At 37.4% G+C, this 11,739-nt stretch overlaps 1 pseudogene across 1 annotated transcript; it reads right to left on the bottom strand.

Annotated features, from left to right (window-relative positions):
• Positions 1 to 2,465: 2,465 nt before the first annotated feature.
• On the bottom strand, positions 2,466 to 10,239 carry LOC311066978 (annotated as a pseudogene). The gene is made up of 4 exons: positions 10,184 to 10,239; positions 9,332 to 9,422; positions 8,252 to 8,367; positions 2,466 to 2,695 (listed from the first exon to the last, which is right to left on the bottom strand). The product of its transcript is annotated as an uncharacterized misc_RNA (transcript).
• Positions 10,240 to 11,739: the final 1,500 nt, after the last annotated feature.

Below are 11,739 nucleotides of genomic sequence, written 5' to 3'. Positions count from 1 at the left end.
CAGACTACACTTCCCAGCCTCGTCCCTCACCGCTCCCATACACGCCCTTATTCCCAGACTACACTTCCCAGCCTCGTCCCTCACCGCTCCCATACACGCCCTTATTCCCAGACTACACTTCCCAGCCTCGTCCCTCACCGCTCCCATACACGCTCTTATTCCCAGACTACACTTCCCAGAACTCCCTGCTCAGAATCAGTTTAACTGGTGCAGCTGTGTCTTGTTTCATTTGATCATTATCCCTGTCTATTTACATGCCTTTTGCTCTGTAGTCAGAATGAAGTCTTGTTTCTTTGGGTTTGCATTAGCTGTCAGTGTTTCGCGCAGGTCAGTCAATCATTTTATTTTTTAAATCACGTTTAAAAACAACCGAAGTGCTTTACAGACCCAACCTTACAAAACATATACACAAACAACCCATAAAACACAACAAAGCACTAAATAAACCACATGTAACTTAATAACAGTTAAAAGCAGCAGAGAAGAGATGGATCTTCAATATAGATGTAGGTCTAGTGTTCCTCATGTTAATCTTTGCCTGAGTCTTGGGTTCCTCGTTCCTGTAAGCCTTCTGTGGACTGTGTGTGTGTGTGTGGACTGTGTGTGTGTGTGTGGACTGATTATATGTGCTTGACCCTCTGCCTGGTGTGGACTATGACTTTGGATTACATTTGTCATTAAACTGCGTTTGGATTCTCACTCTCTCTCTGCTGAATGCAACACCACCAAATCATAACAGGTCTACGCTTTTTTTAACCACCAAAGGTCTTGATCTAACACCGTAATTATGTTTGTCGGTGTAAAGTCAAGTTTCTGTGAAATTAAATTGTTTTTCACTTAAAATCAGTTGATTGGATTTTATTTCGCTCAACAAAAAATATAAACTGAAGATATGTTAACATAAAAATGTACCTGATGTGGAAACGTAAATTAACTGGTTTGACTATCAAAAATATAAATATAGCTGCAAGCAGCAATTATTCAAGCTTTTTAATTCCTTTATGCCATCTATGCTGTTAGGATCTATGTCAACCTGAAATGTAGGCCTGACACCATACAATGCACAAAAGAATACGCTAAAACACACAAAGAAAACAAAGGCTTAAACAATAATACGTGATACACAATATGCATGCTTACACGCTTACACACACACACACACACACACACATTTTGTTGTAGATACAGATTTTTAAATAAATTGTTATTGGTTAACAAAATGTTTACTGCAAGTCTCCTCTGGATGTTAACTCCTTTAAGCTTACATGCATGCTCACACACACACACACACACACACACACACACACACACACACACACACACACACACACACAAATAAATATGTTTTCAATGTTATTGGGATATGTTGTGAAAATGTATTTTAATGGTCTATAAACATTTCGCATATTTCTTTGTAAACTAATTATACAAAACTATATTACCAGTGCATCAAAATGAAAAATAAAAATTGTTTTAAGCATTTATTTATCAGTCAATGCTGGAAACTGATAGAAACATTTCCCTCTTGTGGACAACAGAAGTATTACAGCCTTCATCTATGTGAGCATCAGAAATCCATGATGTCCAGCATGTTTCTTCGATATGACTAGCTCTACATATGAACACAGTTTTGAGTTTCTACTTTGAGCACACAACATGCTGAGTTTTGCTGTTTATCTAAGTCTACTCCACCTTAAAATAACATTAAAACTAAGCTTGTATTTGTAGCAGGTAAAATGCTGTAAATGACCTCATCTTTCGCAGTCAAAACTGACTGCATCAACACAGTATGATAGATTGCATGCGGAGTATCTGCCTTAGCAAATCACACTACATTACTGCCGTTTACGACAATTATCTTCTGTAAAAGTGGGCATTTAGCACTTACTAGCATGAAGAACAAAAATAGACACAGACTGTGCATAGAGATCGATTTAAGAATAGATCATGTTCATGTAAAGTTTGTAACATACTTTGGTTAAAATTCCTCAATGGTTGTGTAAAACAACACCTTTTTACCTACTCAAAAGCAGCTCTGTTCACAGCGACCTGTTTCAGTGCATGCCTCTTTAAATAATAATGAGCAACTGCCCCAAAAACACAACATTTTGATTTTATTATGAATGTACACAAATAAAAGAAGACATTTCACAGTTTTGGATGATGTATAACACTTATATGTAAGATCAAATTTGCACTGAGAAGAAAAAAAGAGTTATGGCCACTGTCAGGTCAATCGTTACGTTTTCCTGACACAGATTGGTCGTCATTACGAGACCTGTAATCCTTGTGGGAACATTCAGTTCCAATATCTGTGCTCCTCAAAACTTATGGCCATGAACTGTATGGATACACTTGCTGCATAGATCATAAACCATCAGTCCTATTATTGTTTATTTTGGGACACTTTTGGTTAACTCAGGATGAGAACACAAAAATAAAAGATTCGTTTACACTGCTCCCTTTCAAATCATGTCTACATTAGGCTGAGCCAGGCATCGTGCAAGACAGATATCTGAACAGTTTTGGATGCTTTTTCTCTTTTTAAAGGTCACTCTCAAAGCTTCGAAGTCCTCAGGATTTGCGATTGCCAACTCCGCAATAGGGCCTTGCATGACAATGGTATTTCTGCCAACATTCATTGTGTTGTGTGTGTCATAGTCGGCAGCAGCAGAGACGGAGCCGGATCTAAGTGCTGCAGTCTTTATTCAGAAACTAACTCAAATCTTCAAACCCACACTCAAGAACAGGAATACCAGGAACAGAACAACCAACTTAAAACAGCGAACTGAAAGAAATACAAGGCTTACATAGACAGCAAACAGAGGAACTAATGAGACTAATTAGAATGTTGTATGAGTTTGATACGGCATAAAGGTGAGTAAATTATATTAATAATGACAATTATCATTTTTGGGTGTGCTATTGCTTTAAGAGCAGACTACAAAACAAATATATGGTTAAATCACAACAAACTTAAAGGTGACCTATTATGCCCATTTTCACATGATGTAATATAAATCTCTGATGACCTCAAAATGTGTCTGTGAAGTTTCAGCTCAAAATACCACCCAGAGGTTTTATTATAGGGGTTTCAATAGCGCGCGCGCTCTGTAGGCACAGATGAGTTGCCAAATGAGAACGACTGACATCTCTATCTTTTCATACAGATTACATAAACAGAGAATATTTGTTTTCATTTTGAAATAGATAATTTAAAACCATAAACTTTATTCAATTCAATTCAATTCAAATTTATTTGTATAGCGCTTTTCACAATACATATTGTTTCAAAGCAGCTTTACAGAAAGTGCATTTCAGAAATGTACATAGAAAAATACAGTTAGTTAATTAATCATGCATTAATTTAGGGCATAAACATATCGCCAGTGTCGAGTCGTCTCTTCACAGGCTTCGAGTCGTCTCTGCACGGGTGTTGGGGCATCTGTAGTTTCCATGGGAGGCTGGATACAAACTGGAGCAGACAATCTGTATTTACCTCGGGACTAGCGTCCCGAGATAACAACAGAAAAGCAGATGGGAAATAATTAGCGTAGCTGCTGTTCATAACAATAATGCATTCAATCTGATTCAACTGTAGTATAAAAGGTAAGTATTATGTGAATGCTTGGCTAAAGAGATGCGTTTAATCTAGTTTTAAACTGGGACAGCGAGTCTGAGCCTCGAACAATATCAGGAAGGCCATTCCACAGTTTAGGAGCTAAATGTGAAAATGCCCTCCCTCCTTTAGTGGACTTAGATATCCTAGGAATGACCAGAAGCCTCAAATTTAGTGATCTTAAAGAGCGCGATGGATTGTAGGGTGATAGAAGTTCCGTTAAATACCTAGGAGCTAAACCATTTAGTGCTTTATAGGTCATTAGTAATACTTTGTAATTGATACGGAACTTTATAGGTAACCAATGTAGAGATGATAGAATTGGTGTTATATGATCATATTTCCTTGACCTAGTAAGAACTCTAGCAGCTGCATTTTGGACTAACTGTAGCTTGTTTATTGAGGATGCAGGACAACCAGCTAATAAAGCATTACAGTAATCTAGTCTCGAGGTCATGAATGCATGAACTAACTTTTCTGCATCAGAAACTGATAGCATATTACGTAGCTTAGCAATGTTTCTGAGGTGGAAAAAGGCTGTTCTTGTAACATATGAAATATGATTTTCAAAAGACAAGTTGCGGTCTAATATAACACCCAGGTCTTTCACTGTAGTGGATAAAGTAACAGGACATCCTTCTAAAGTAAAGTTGTATTGTAAGAGGTTTTGTGGGCAGTATACTGGAAAACCATTTGGAAGCTTATCATAAAAATGAATGTTGCTTTAATTCTGTCTCTTAACTTTCTTCCTTATTTGATTCAGATGCTGGTGAAAAGGTTTGAGTCCTAAAGGTGTCCCCAGAACACTGAACAGTTTTTTTTCCTGCGCCTGCCTTTACTAACATGCAAGTTCACCATCCTTCCTCCCCCTTCTCGTTCCGTGAACCTCTGGAGTTGTGAGTTAAGACTTAAAAAAAAAAAAAATTAACTGTTCCTGTGGTGTTGAGCAACTACAATTCCTGTTAATCCTATAATTTTATATTATAATTTATTTAAAGTGAATAAATTGTAATGAAAAATAAATAAAATTAAATAGCTAAAGTAAATCGTAAGTGGAAGTGCATCTGTCAATTCATTGAATGTTCAAAATATTATGAATCTTTATTTAGAAAAAAATACACATTGGTTGGCCTATTCATGAGCATACATCAGCAATTACACATGTTTAGGGGAATAGGGCATTATTAATATACCATGTAAGGTGGTATGTGCTAGAAATGGGTAAACCACTATCAGTGAGTCTGCCCGTGGGGTGGGGGCCCCGCCGCGCCAGGCAGTGTCCCTCAGAAACATACCCCTTGTCCCCCCTTGGGCTTATTAGCAGGTGGTCACCCTAGATTCATCAGAAGGATCCTTCGCAGCCTTGCCTACCCCACAATGCACTGCGCGCCGGAGACGAAAGCGCCAGATTGCGCTTTTAAATGTAAGTACTGGGTTTCAATTTAATCGAGTAATCAAATGTATCTAATGATAAGAAATTAAAGAAAAACATACAATAAGGGTTAAAATATTGACTTGTTAATATGTTATCAGTAGGCTATGTGATTTTATATAGGCTAGTTTATACTCTTTAGACTTTATTATGTACATAAATTGACCATGGTGAACATTTTTAGATAGGTTTTCAAACCTATTTTGTTTGTAGGCAGTTATACTTTAAAAAATCCAGTACAAATGTTACCGCCGCGACAAAACCAGACCGTCCCATTGCATTGAACAACTTCCGGGACACAGCTAGCAACAATTTGTTAATGTGACAATACATTTTGTTCATTTCATTTTCCAAATAACCAGTGGTGGAATGTAACAACATACATTTACTCTGTATTAAAGTATAAATTTGAAGTACTTTAGATTGTTATTAAACTATATTGTACTTTAGGCAAATAATGTACTTTTTATGAAAAACTGACTTTTTACACATGGATACTAGATTTTGATATTAGATATTGTTTAAAAAATATATGAACAGTTTATAGCTAAGAGAAACACTAAAATATGTCTTCTAGATCAGGGATAGGCAGTGTCGGTCCTGGAGGGCCGCTGTCTTGCTGAGTTTAGCTCATAGAACAGTTTTGCATGTTACAATATTTTATGGTTTGATTTTTGAATAGCCTATCATTTACAGAGAATGGAGATCATTTATTTTATTCTTCCCTCTTTCTGAGAACATCGCAGTGACTGGCAGTGGTCGCCTGAGTCAGCCCTGAAAACCTGTTAGTGGACAGTGGAAATATGCACTGATCCCACAGATCCCACTGATCCCAGATCCCACAGATCCCACTGGCGGAGGCTTTCCCAGCGCCTCTATTGTGCAGCCCATCCAGGATCTCCTGCTCAGCTCAATAACAGTCTACAGAAAAATGTTTTCTTCATATCTGTTTTATGTGTACTGTTAATTTAAACTTGTATTTTGTTTTTCTTATCTTAAACGTAACTTATCTTGTAAATACTTTAAGTATTTAAAAAGTAAATAAAAAGTACTGTATGTCAATGCCAATGTCAATTTTATTTATATAGCACCATTAATCACAACCTAGGTTGTCCAATGTACTGCACAATGAAGACATAAGACAATACAATATAATTAATAAAAAACAACAACTACAATGCAATACAACTTCCTGATTGATTATATGCCAATTCACAAAAATGAGTTTTTAGCTTAGATTTAAAAACAGACAGTGATGATGCAGAGCGAATACAGAGCGATTCCACAGTCTGGGGCAGCTACTGAGAACAGGTAGCCCTAACCTCACCCTAACCCCTGCACCTCAGCTTCGACTCCGGAATGCATAACAATCTCTGGTTGGACGACCGGAGAGACAGAACTGGACGATATTCAGTGAATAAATCCGAGAGGTAAGGAGGGGCCAGACCGTTTAATGATTTAAACACCAAAAGAAGAATTTTAAAATTCACTCGATAACGCACGGGCAACCAGTGTAGAGAACGTAAAAGCATTCTCTGCCATACTCGACTGTAAGTAAAAATGTATAGAACAATTTATTTTGTTTAATCTACTGATTAATTGACATGACAAAAATAAATGTACAGAATAATTTATTTATTACATTTACAAGTTATAACTTGCATTACAAAAATAAACAAGGCACAGAAATGATTTTCATTTACAAATGATAACTTAAAAGTAATGTATACGATTGTTTATTTTATTTCTCTACTAATCTGTCAAGAAGAGAAAACAATCTGTCCATTCTCTCCCTGCTCTGTCGCTCTGAAACTTCATGTCCCTAACTAGCTCGATCAGCTCCTCCTCTCGGTCTCGCTTCTCTTGGCTGGTTCTGGTTCTGGTGCTGGTGCTGGTGCTGTTTCTCGTTCTATCCTTTGTAGTCCGGGAAAGAAGGATGGTAGGAGGGTTGCCAGGTCTGTGCAACGAAAGTAGCCCAAAAAGCCCGTTGGCTCTTCTCCATCGGGGAAGGGTAATTCTCCACTGGATTTGTGCGTTTGCGGGATGTTTTGGGGAGTTTGAGCACTATAAGTATACTTTACTGTATTTGAAATGTATCCCTTTTTCAATAGTATATTGGAAATATACTAACACATTTTTTTACTATCTTTAAATATATTAAAAGTATATTAGCATCATGCTTTTACCTATTTTCACAAAACAACTTTTAACACACTTTGAAATATATGTACTTTAGTACATTTTCTAAAAATATATATTTTTTTGTGTATTTAGTGTATAAGTACATAATAGTACAGTATTTTGTACAAAGTATAGTTAAGTATTATTTGTTTATTAATGTGCATTTGTTATTGAAGATAAAGTGTGCAATTTGTAGCATTTGGAATAAGCCAAAGGTATTACTGAGCCTATACTATTTACTCAAATATGATACACTTACGGTCAGCGCCGATAGCCTCATGCACAGTGGTCTGACATGTAGCGTTGGTGTGCTGCGGGAGACCCGAGTTCGAGTCCTGGCTCGTGGACCTTTCCCGATCCCACCCTCCTCACTTCCTGTCTCGCTACTGTCCTATCTTAATAAAACGCCAAAGACTCCAAATTTGTACTTGTAACACAAATAAAGTACACTTTAATATCACTAATCAAGCATGTAATTAGTCCCTACACAGGCATATACTTAAAGTATACTTGAAGTTGTTCCAATTTGGCACACAAAAGTACAGAAAATACACTTAAAATTATGCTTTACTACAATTTAATTACAACTAAAATATACTTAGTACAAAATTAGTTGTTTCAAAATAGCACACTTCAAGTTAACTAATCATTAACACACTTGAAGTATACTAAATTAGTCTGACTCCAAGCATTTTTTTTTCACCAGGGAAACAACAACCTACAAGGACTGAACACGAACAGGGAGTGTAAATACACATAGTAAATGAGGACACTAAACAGGAACAGCTGGACGAAGATGAACTAATCAGAAACCACAGTAACTAACGAGGACTTATACAGACAGGACAGAAACTGAACAAAACTGAACATGTGACAGCCGTCAGTCCATATTGCCATTAACACTTTCTCCAAAAAGCGGATGCGATGAGACCTGTTCTCCTGTTATTCACCTAAAGCCTTGACAAGTTTAATTTCTGGATGAACTATACCTTTGAATACTTTTGATAGTATAAACTTACCTTTAATAAAATCAACCCCCAGTTTCTTGTATTTCTTCTTGTTTATTTCACTTTTTTATCCTTTTCTTCTTCTTTGCTCGAGGTTCAGAATCCGCTGAATCTGAAGATTTGTCCTCCTGATGCAGCAGTAGTGGATGAAGATGCAGTCAGTGCGAGATAACTGCTTCATGCCTCAGAACAAGTGCTATGACTGAGAAAAATGTAAAATATATGGAGAATAAAACAACAGTCTTTACGACTTTACATATTTTTTTTTAATCTCTCAAACGCAAAAAAGAGGGGAACCTTCTTGGTCAACAACCTTCTTTAAACATATGCAAAATACCTCAACAACCAGTCTTTGATAGGGCATGTAAAATAGTGTTACCCCAATGTCTCACTGAGCACCGCAGGAACTGGGAAGGTTTTAGTTCTAGGAACACCTATAGACCCTTTTACTGTTTGTACACAACGATGATGTATGCGCGGGCATATTGGCAACGGAAGTATGGCGAGAATCAGCAGCGTGTCAAGCTACGCGAGCGGATTAAACAACAGACGCGAGCATTTTTTATTATGTCCTCGCTCCAATCAACACGTTTAATCGCCTGCAGCCACTATTCTGAAACGGCCGTGATCCTGTCGGAATCCTATAAAACTTAAGCCCCTTGGTGGAATATCGATTAGTGCAACCGTAAACGCAACAACCAGACATTTTGATGCTGGGAAACCGTTTTGATAAACTTTCGGAGGTGCCAACACGTTAGAGCCAGTGGGGAAAAACACCACTTCCGTTGCCAAAATGCGCGCGCAACTATTTGATCACGTGGGCTGTAAAAGGGTCTATTGGGGGAACTAAATGAGCTCCTGCTTCAGAGTAGGTTCTAACCCAGCACAATAGGAACTATCAGTGATGTTAGTGTTCGCTGATTGGCCGAACGTACGCAAAACTCAAGCACCTGCCATTTTTAAATGAGCCGTGTACACATACAGATTATAGCCTATTTACTCCACGAACTAACTCTACGAACATGGAAAACAGTGATTGATCCTCTCAACCAGGGGCGGATTGGGACCAAAAGTGGCCTTGGACTTTCTGACCCACAGCTGCCCAACACATCCCACACGCAGATTTACATTCATTCCAAGCCGGGTCAATTCGTGGATGTTTCTCGTCTTTCCAGCTGTATCTCTGAGAGATACAATATCAAATTTCTGCATCTAAATATCTCTAAAACTGAAGTCATGCTCTCCGGCTCTCCCCATCTACTGCGTAATACTGTTTCTGTAGATCTGTCAGTTGATGGTGTTGCCTTGGAGTTACAAAGTAAAATAAAAATCTTGGAGTCATCTTTGATGCTAGCCTGTCCTTTGAGCCTTTTGTGCAGAATACGGTTAAGACCTCCTTTTTTCATTTCGTCATGTATGTGGCCTATGTTGTCCTTTTCTGTTGCTGAAAGATTGATTAATACTTGTGTTTATTCACAAATTGATTATTGTAATGCTCTCCTTGTTGGAGTATACAAATCTCCCAACACTATGCATTCTGTTAATTTTGTGAATTTGTACGTTTCATCGGGGCACGAAGTTTCGTTTAGTCTACAGACCTGTCGCCTTGACGATAAACTCCTGCCTTTGGGTTGACCTGCATCTCAGCATGTTCAGACGCCTCTCAACATCATTACAATCTGCACTGAGCAGGGTAACACAAACCTGGTCAAGACAACACTGATAAACTTGTAATAGTTGAACAACAAAATAATGAATGTAAAATCATTTTGTCTGGGATGTAGCCTTCTTTTAAAGCTCTTTTAAAAAGAAAATTGCTCATTTATTTCCAGGCCTAAAAAGTGTGCTTAATAACTGTGAAATAACTAAGACAATGTTTATGTAAAGTCATAAAGTTCCCTAGTATTTGTTGCCCCGAGGTTTTAAGAGTGTTGAGTTATTTACCTTCTATGGCAGTGTGTGATGGCTTTCCTCTGACGGCCACGCTTGGCTGGCTCCATTATCCTGTTTTCGTCCCGCTGGGTTTTTGATGACATCATCTGAGCTGTCAGTCTCCTCGGCTCGTCCCTCGTGGCTTCAAAGTGACACGCGCCGCTTCACACCAACATCATAACCTGTCCGCTAACCTTCTCTGCTGCTTTGCAGGAACAGATTATAGTATCCGACTTTATTTGAATTGTATTCAGATAATTTTACTTTAACTGAATACCGTGAGGTACCGTGTGGAGTTCCTCAGGGATCAATTTTAGGACCACTACCTTTTAATCTGTATATGTTACCTCTCGGCCGTATCATCAGGAGACATGGTATCTCTTATCACAGTTATGCTGATTATACACAGTTATATGTAGCCATGTCTCCTGATGACACTGGGCAAATTGATTCACTTGCAAATTGCATCCAAGACATAAAATGACTGGATGTCGCACAATTTCTTACAACTGACCCAAGACAAAACAGAAGTTTTGATTATTGGATCATAAGTGCAGAGAGAGAAATGGACCCCTAAACTAAACATCCCGGTATTAAACCCAAACCCAAAGTGGCAAAAAATGTAGCGTTGTCTTTGACTTTGATTTTTTATTTTAAAGCTTATGTACATAATATTACCAAAATATAATTTTATCATCTAAAGAACATTGCTAAAATAAGACCATTTCTCTCTCTGAGCAATACAGAAACATAAATGCATGCATTTATAACTAGCAGGCTTGCCTATTGTAATGCCCTCCTTTCTGGTCTACCAAAGACTACAATTATTAAACTACAATTAATACAAATCTCTGCCGCTCGAGTATTGACAAAGACCAAGAAGAGAGAGCACATCACACCTATACTAAAGTCATTACACTGGGTACCTGTTAGTTTCCGTGTTCATTTTAAAAACCTTTTATTAGTTTATAAGGCATTGCATGGATTTGCTCTGACTTTCTTTCTAAAATGCTTACAGTAAATGAACCTGTAAGGACTCTCAGATCCTCGGATCCCTTTCTTTTAATAGTATTGGTAGAACTAAAAGATTTGGTGATGCTGCTTTTAGCCGCTGTGTTCCTCGCCTCTGCAACAACAGCAAGACGTGCTGAAAATATTAATAGTTTTAAGTCTAAATTAAAAACATTTCTTTAGTCTGGCCTTCCTGTAATATCTTACAGGATATTATAACAAATATAACAATATCTTATTGTTTTTCTTCATTTAGAGTTATTGTATGCCTTAATTAATCTTTTAATAACTTTATTTGTATCTTTTGTTTCTTTTTTTGCCTGTAAAGCACTTTGAACTGCACTGATTTGTTTGGAAAAGAACATTTGATTGCTTGCTTACTTTTACATGCCTTTCTACAACTACTAACTTGTTCAAATATTATAATTTTGAATGCATTGTTGTCTGATGTCAAGTCAAAATAAATCAAATGGAGACATTTTTCTACTCTCATATACATACAAAATATCTAAAATATTATGTACAGATTATGTGTCAATTTCAGTTATTAAAAATGT

Source organism: Abramis brama (assembly GCF_963993115.1).
Source record: "Abramis brama genome assembly, chromosome: 17".
Taxonomy (NCBI): domain Eukaryota; kingdom Metazoa; phylum Chordata; class Actinopteri; order Cypriniformes; family Leuciscidae; genus Abramis; species Abramis brama.
The sequence above is the reverse complement of the archived record's forward strand: the minus strand, read 5'-3'. Positions and strand labels throughout refer to the sequence as shown.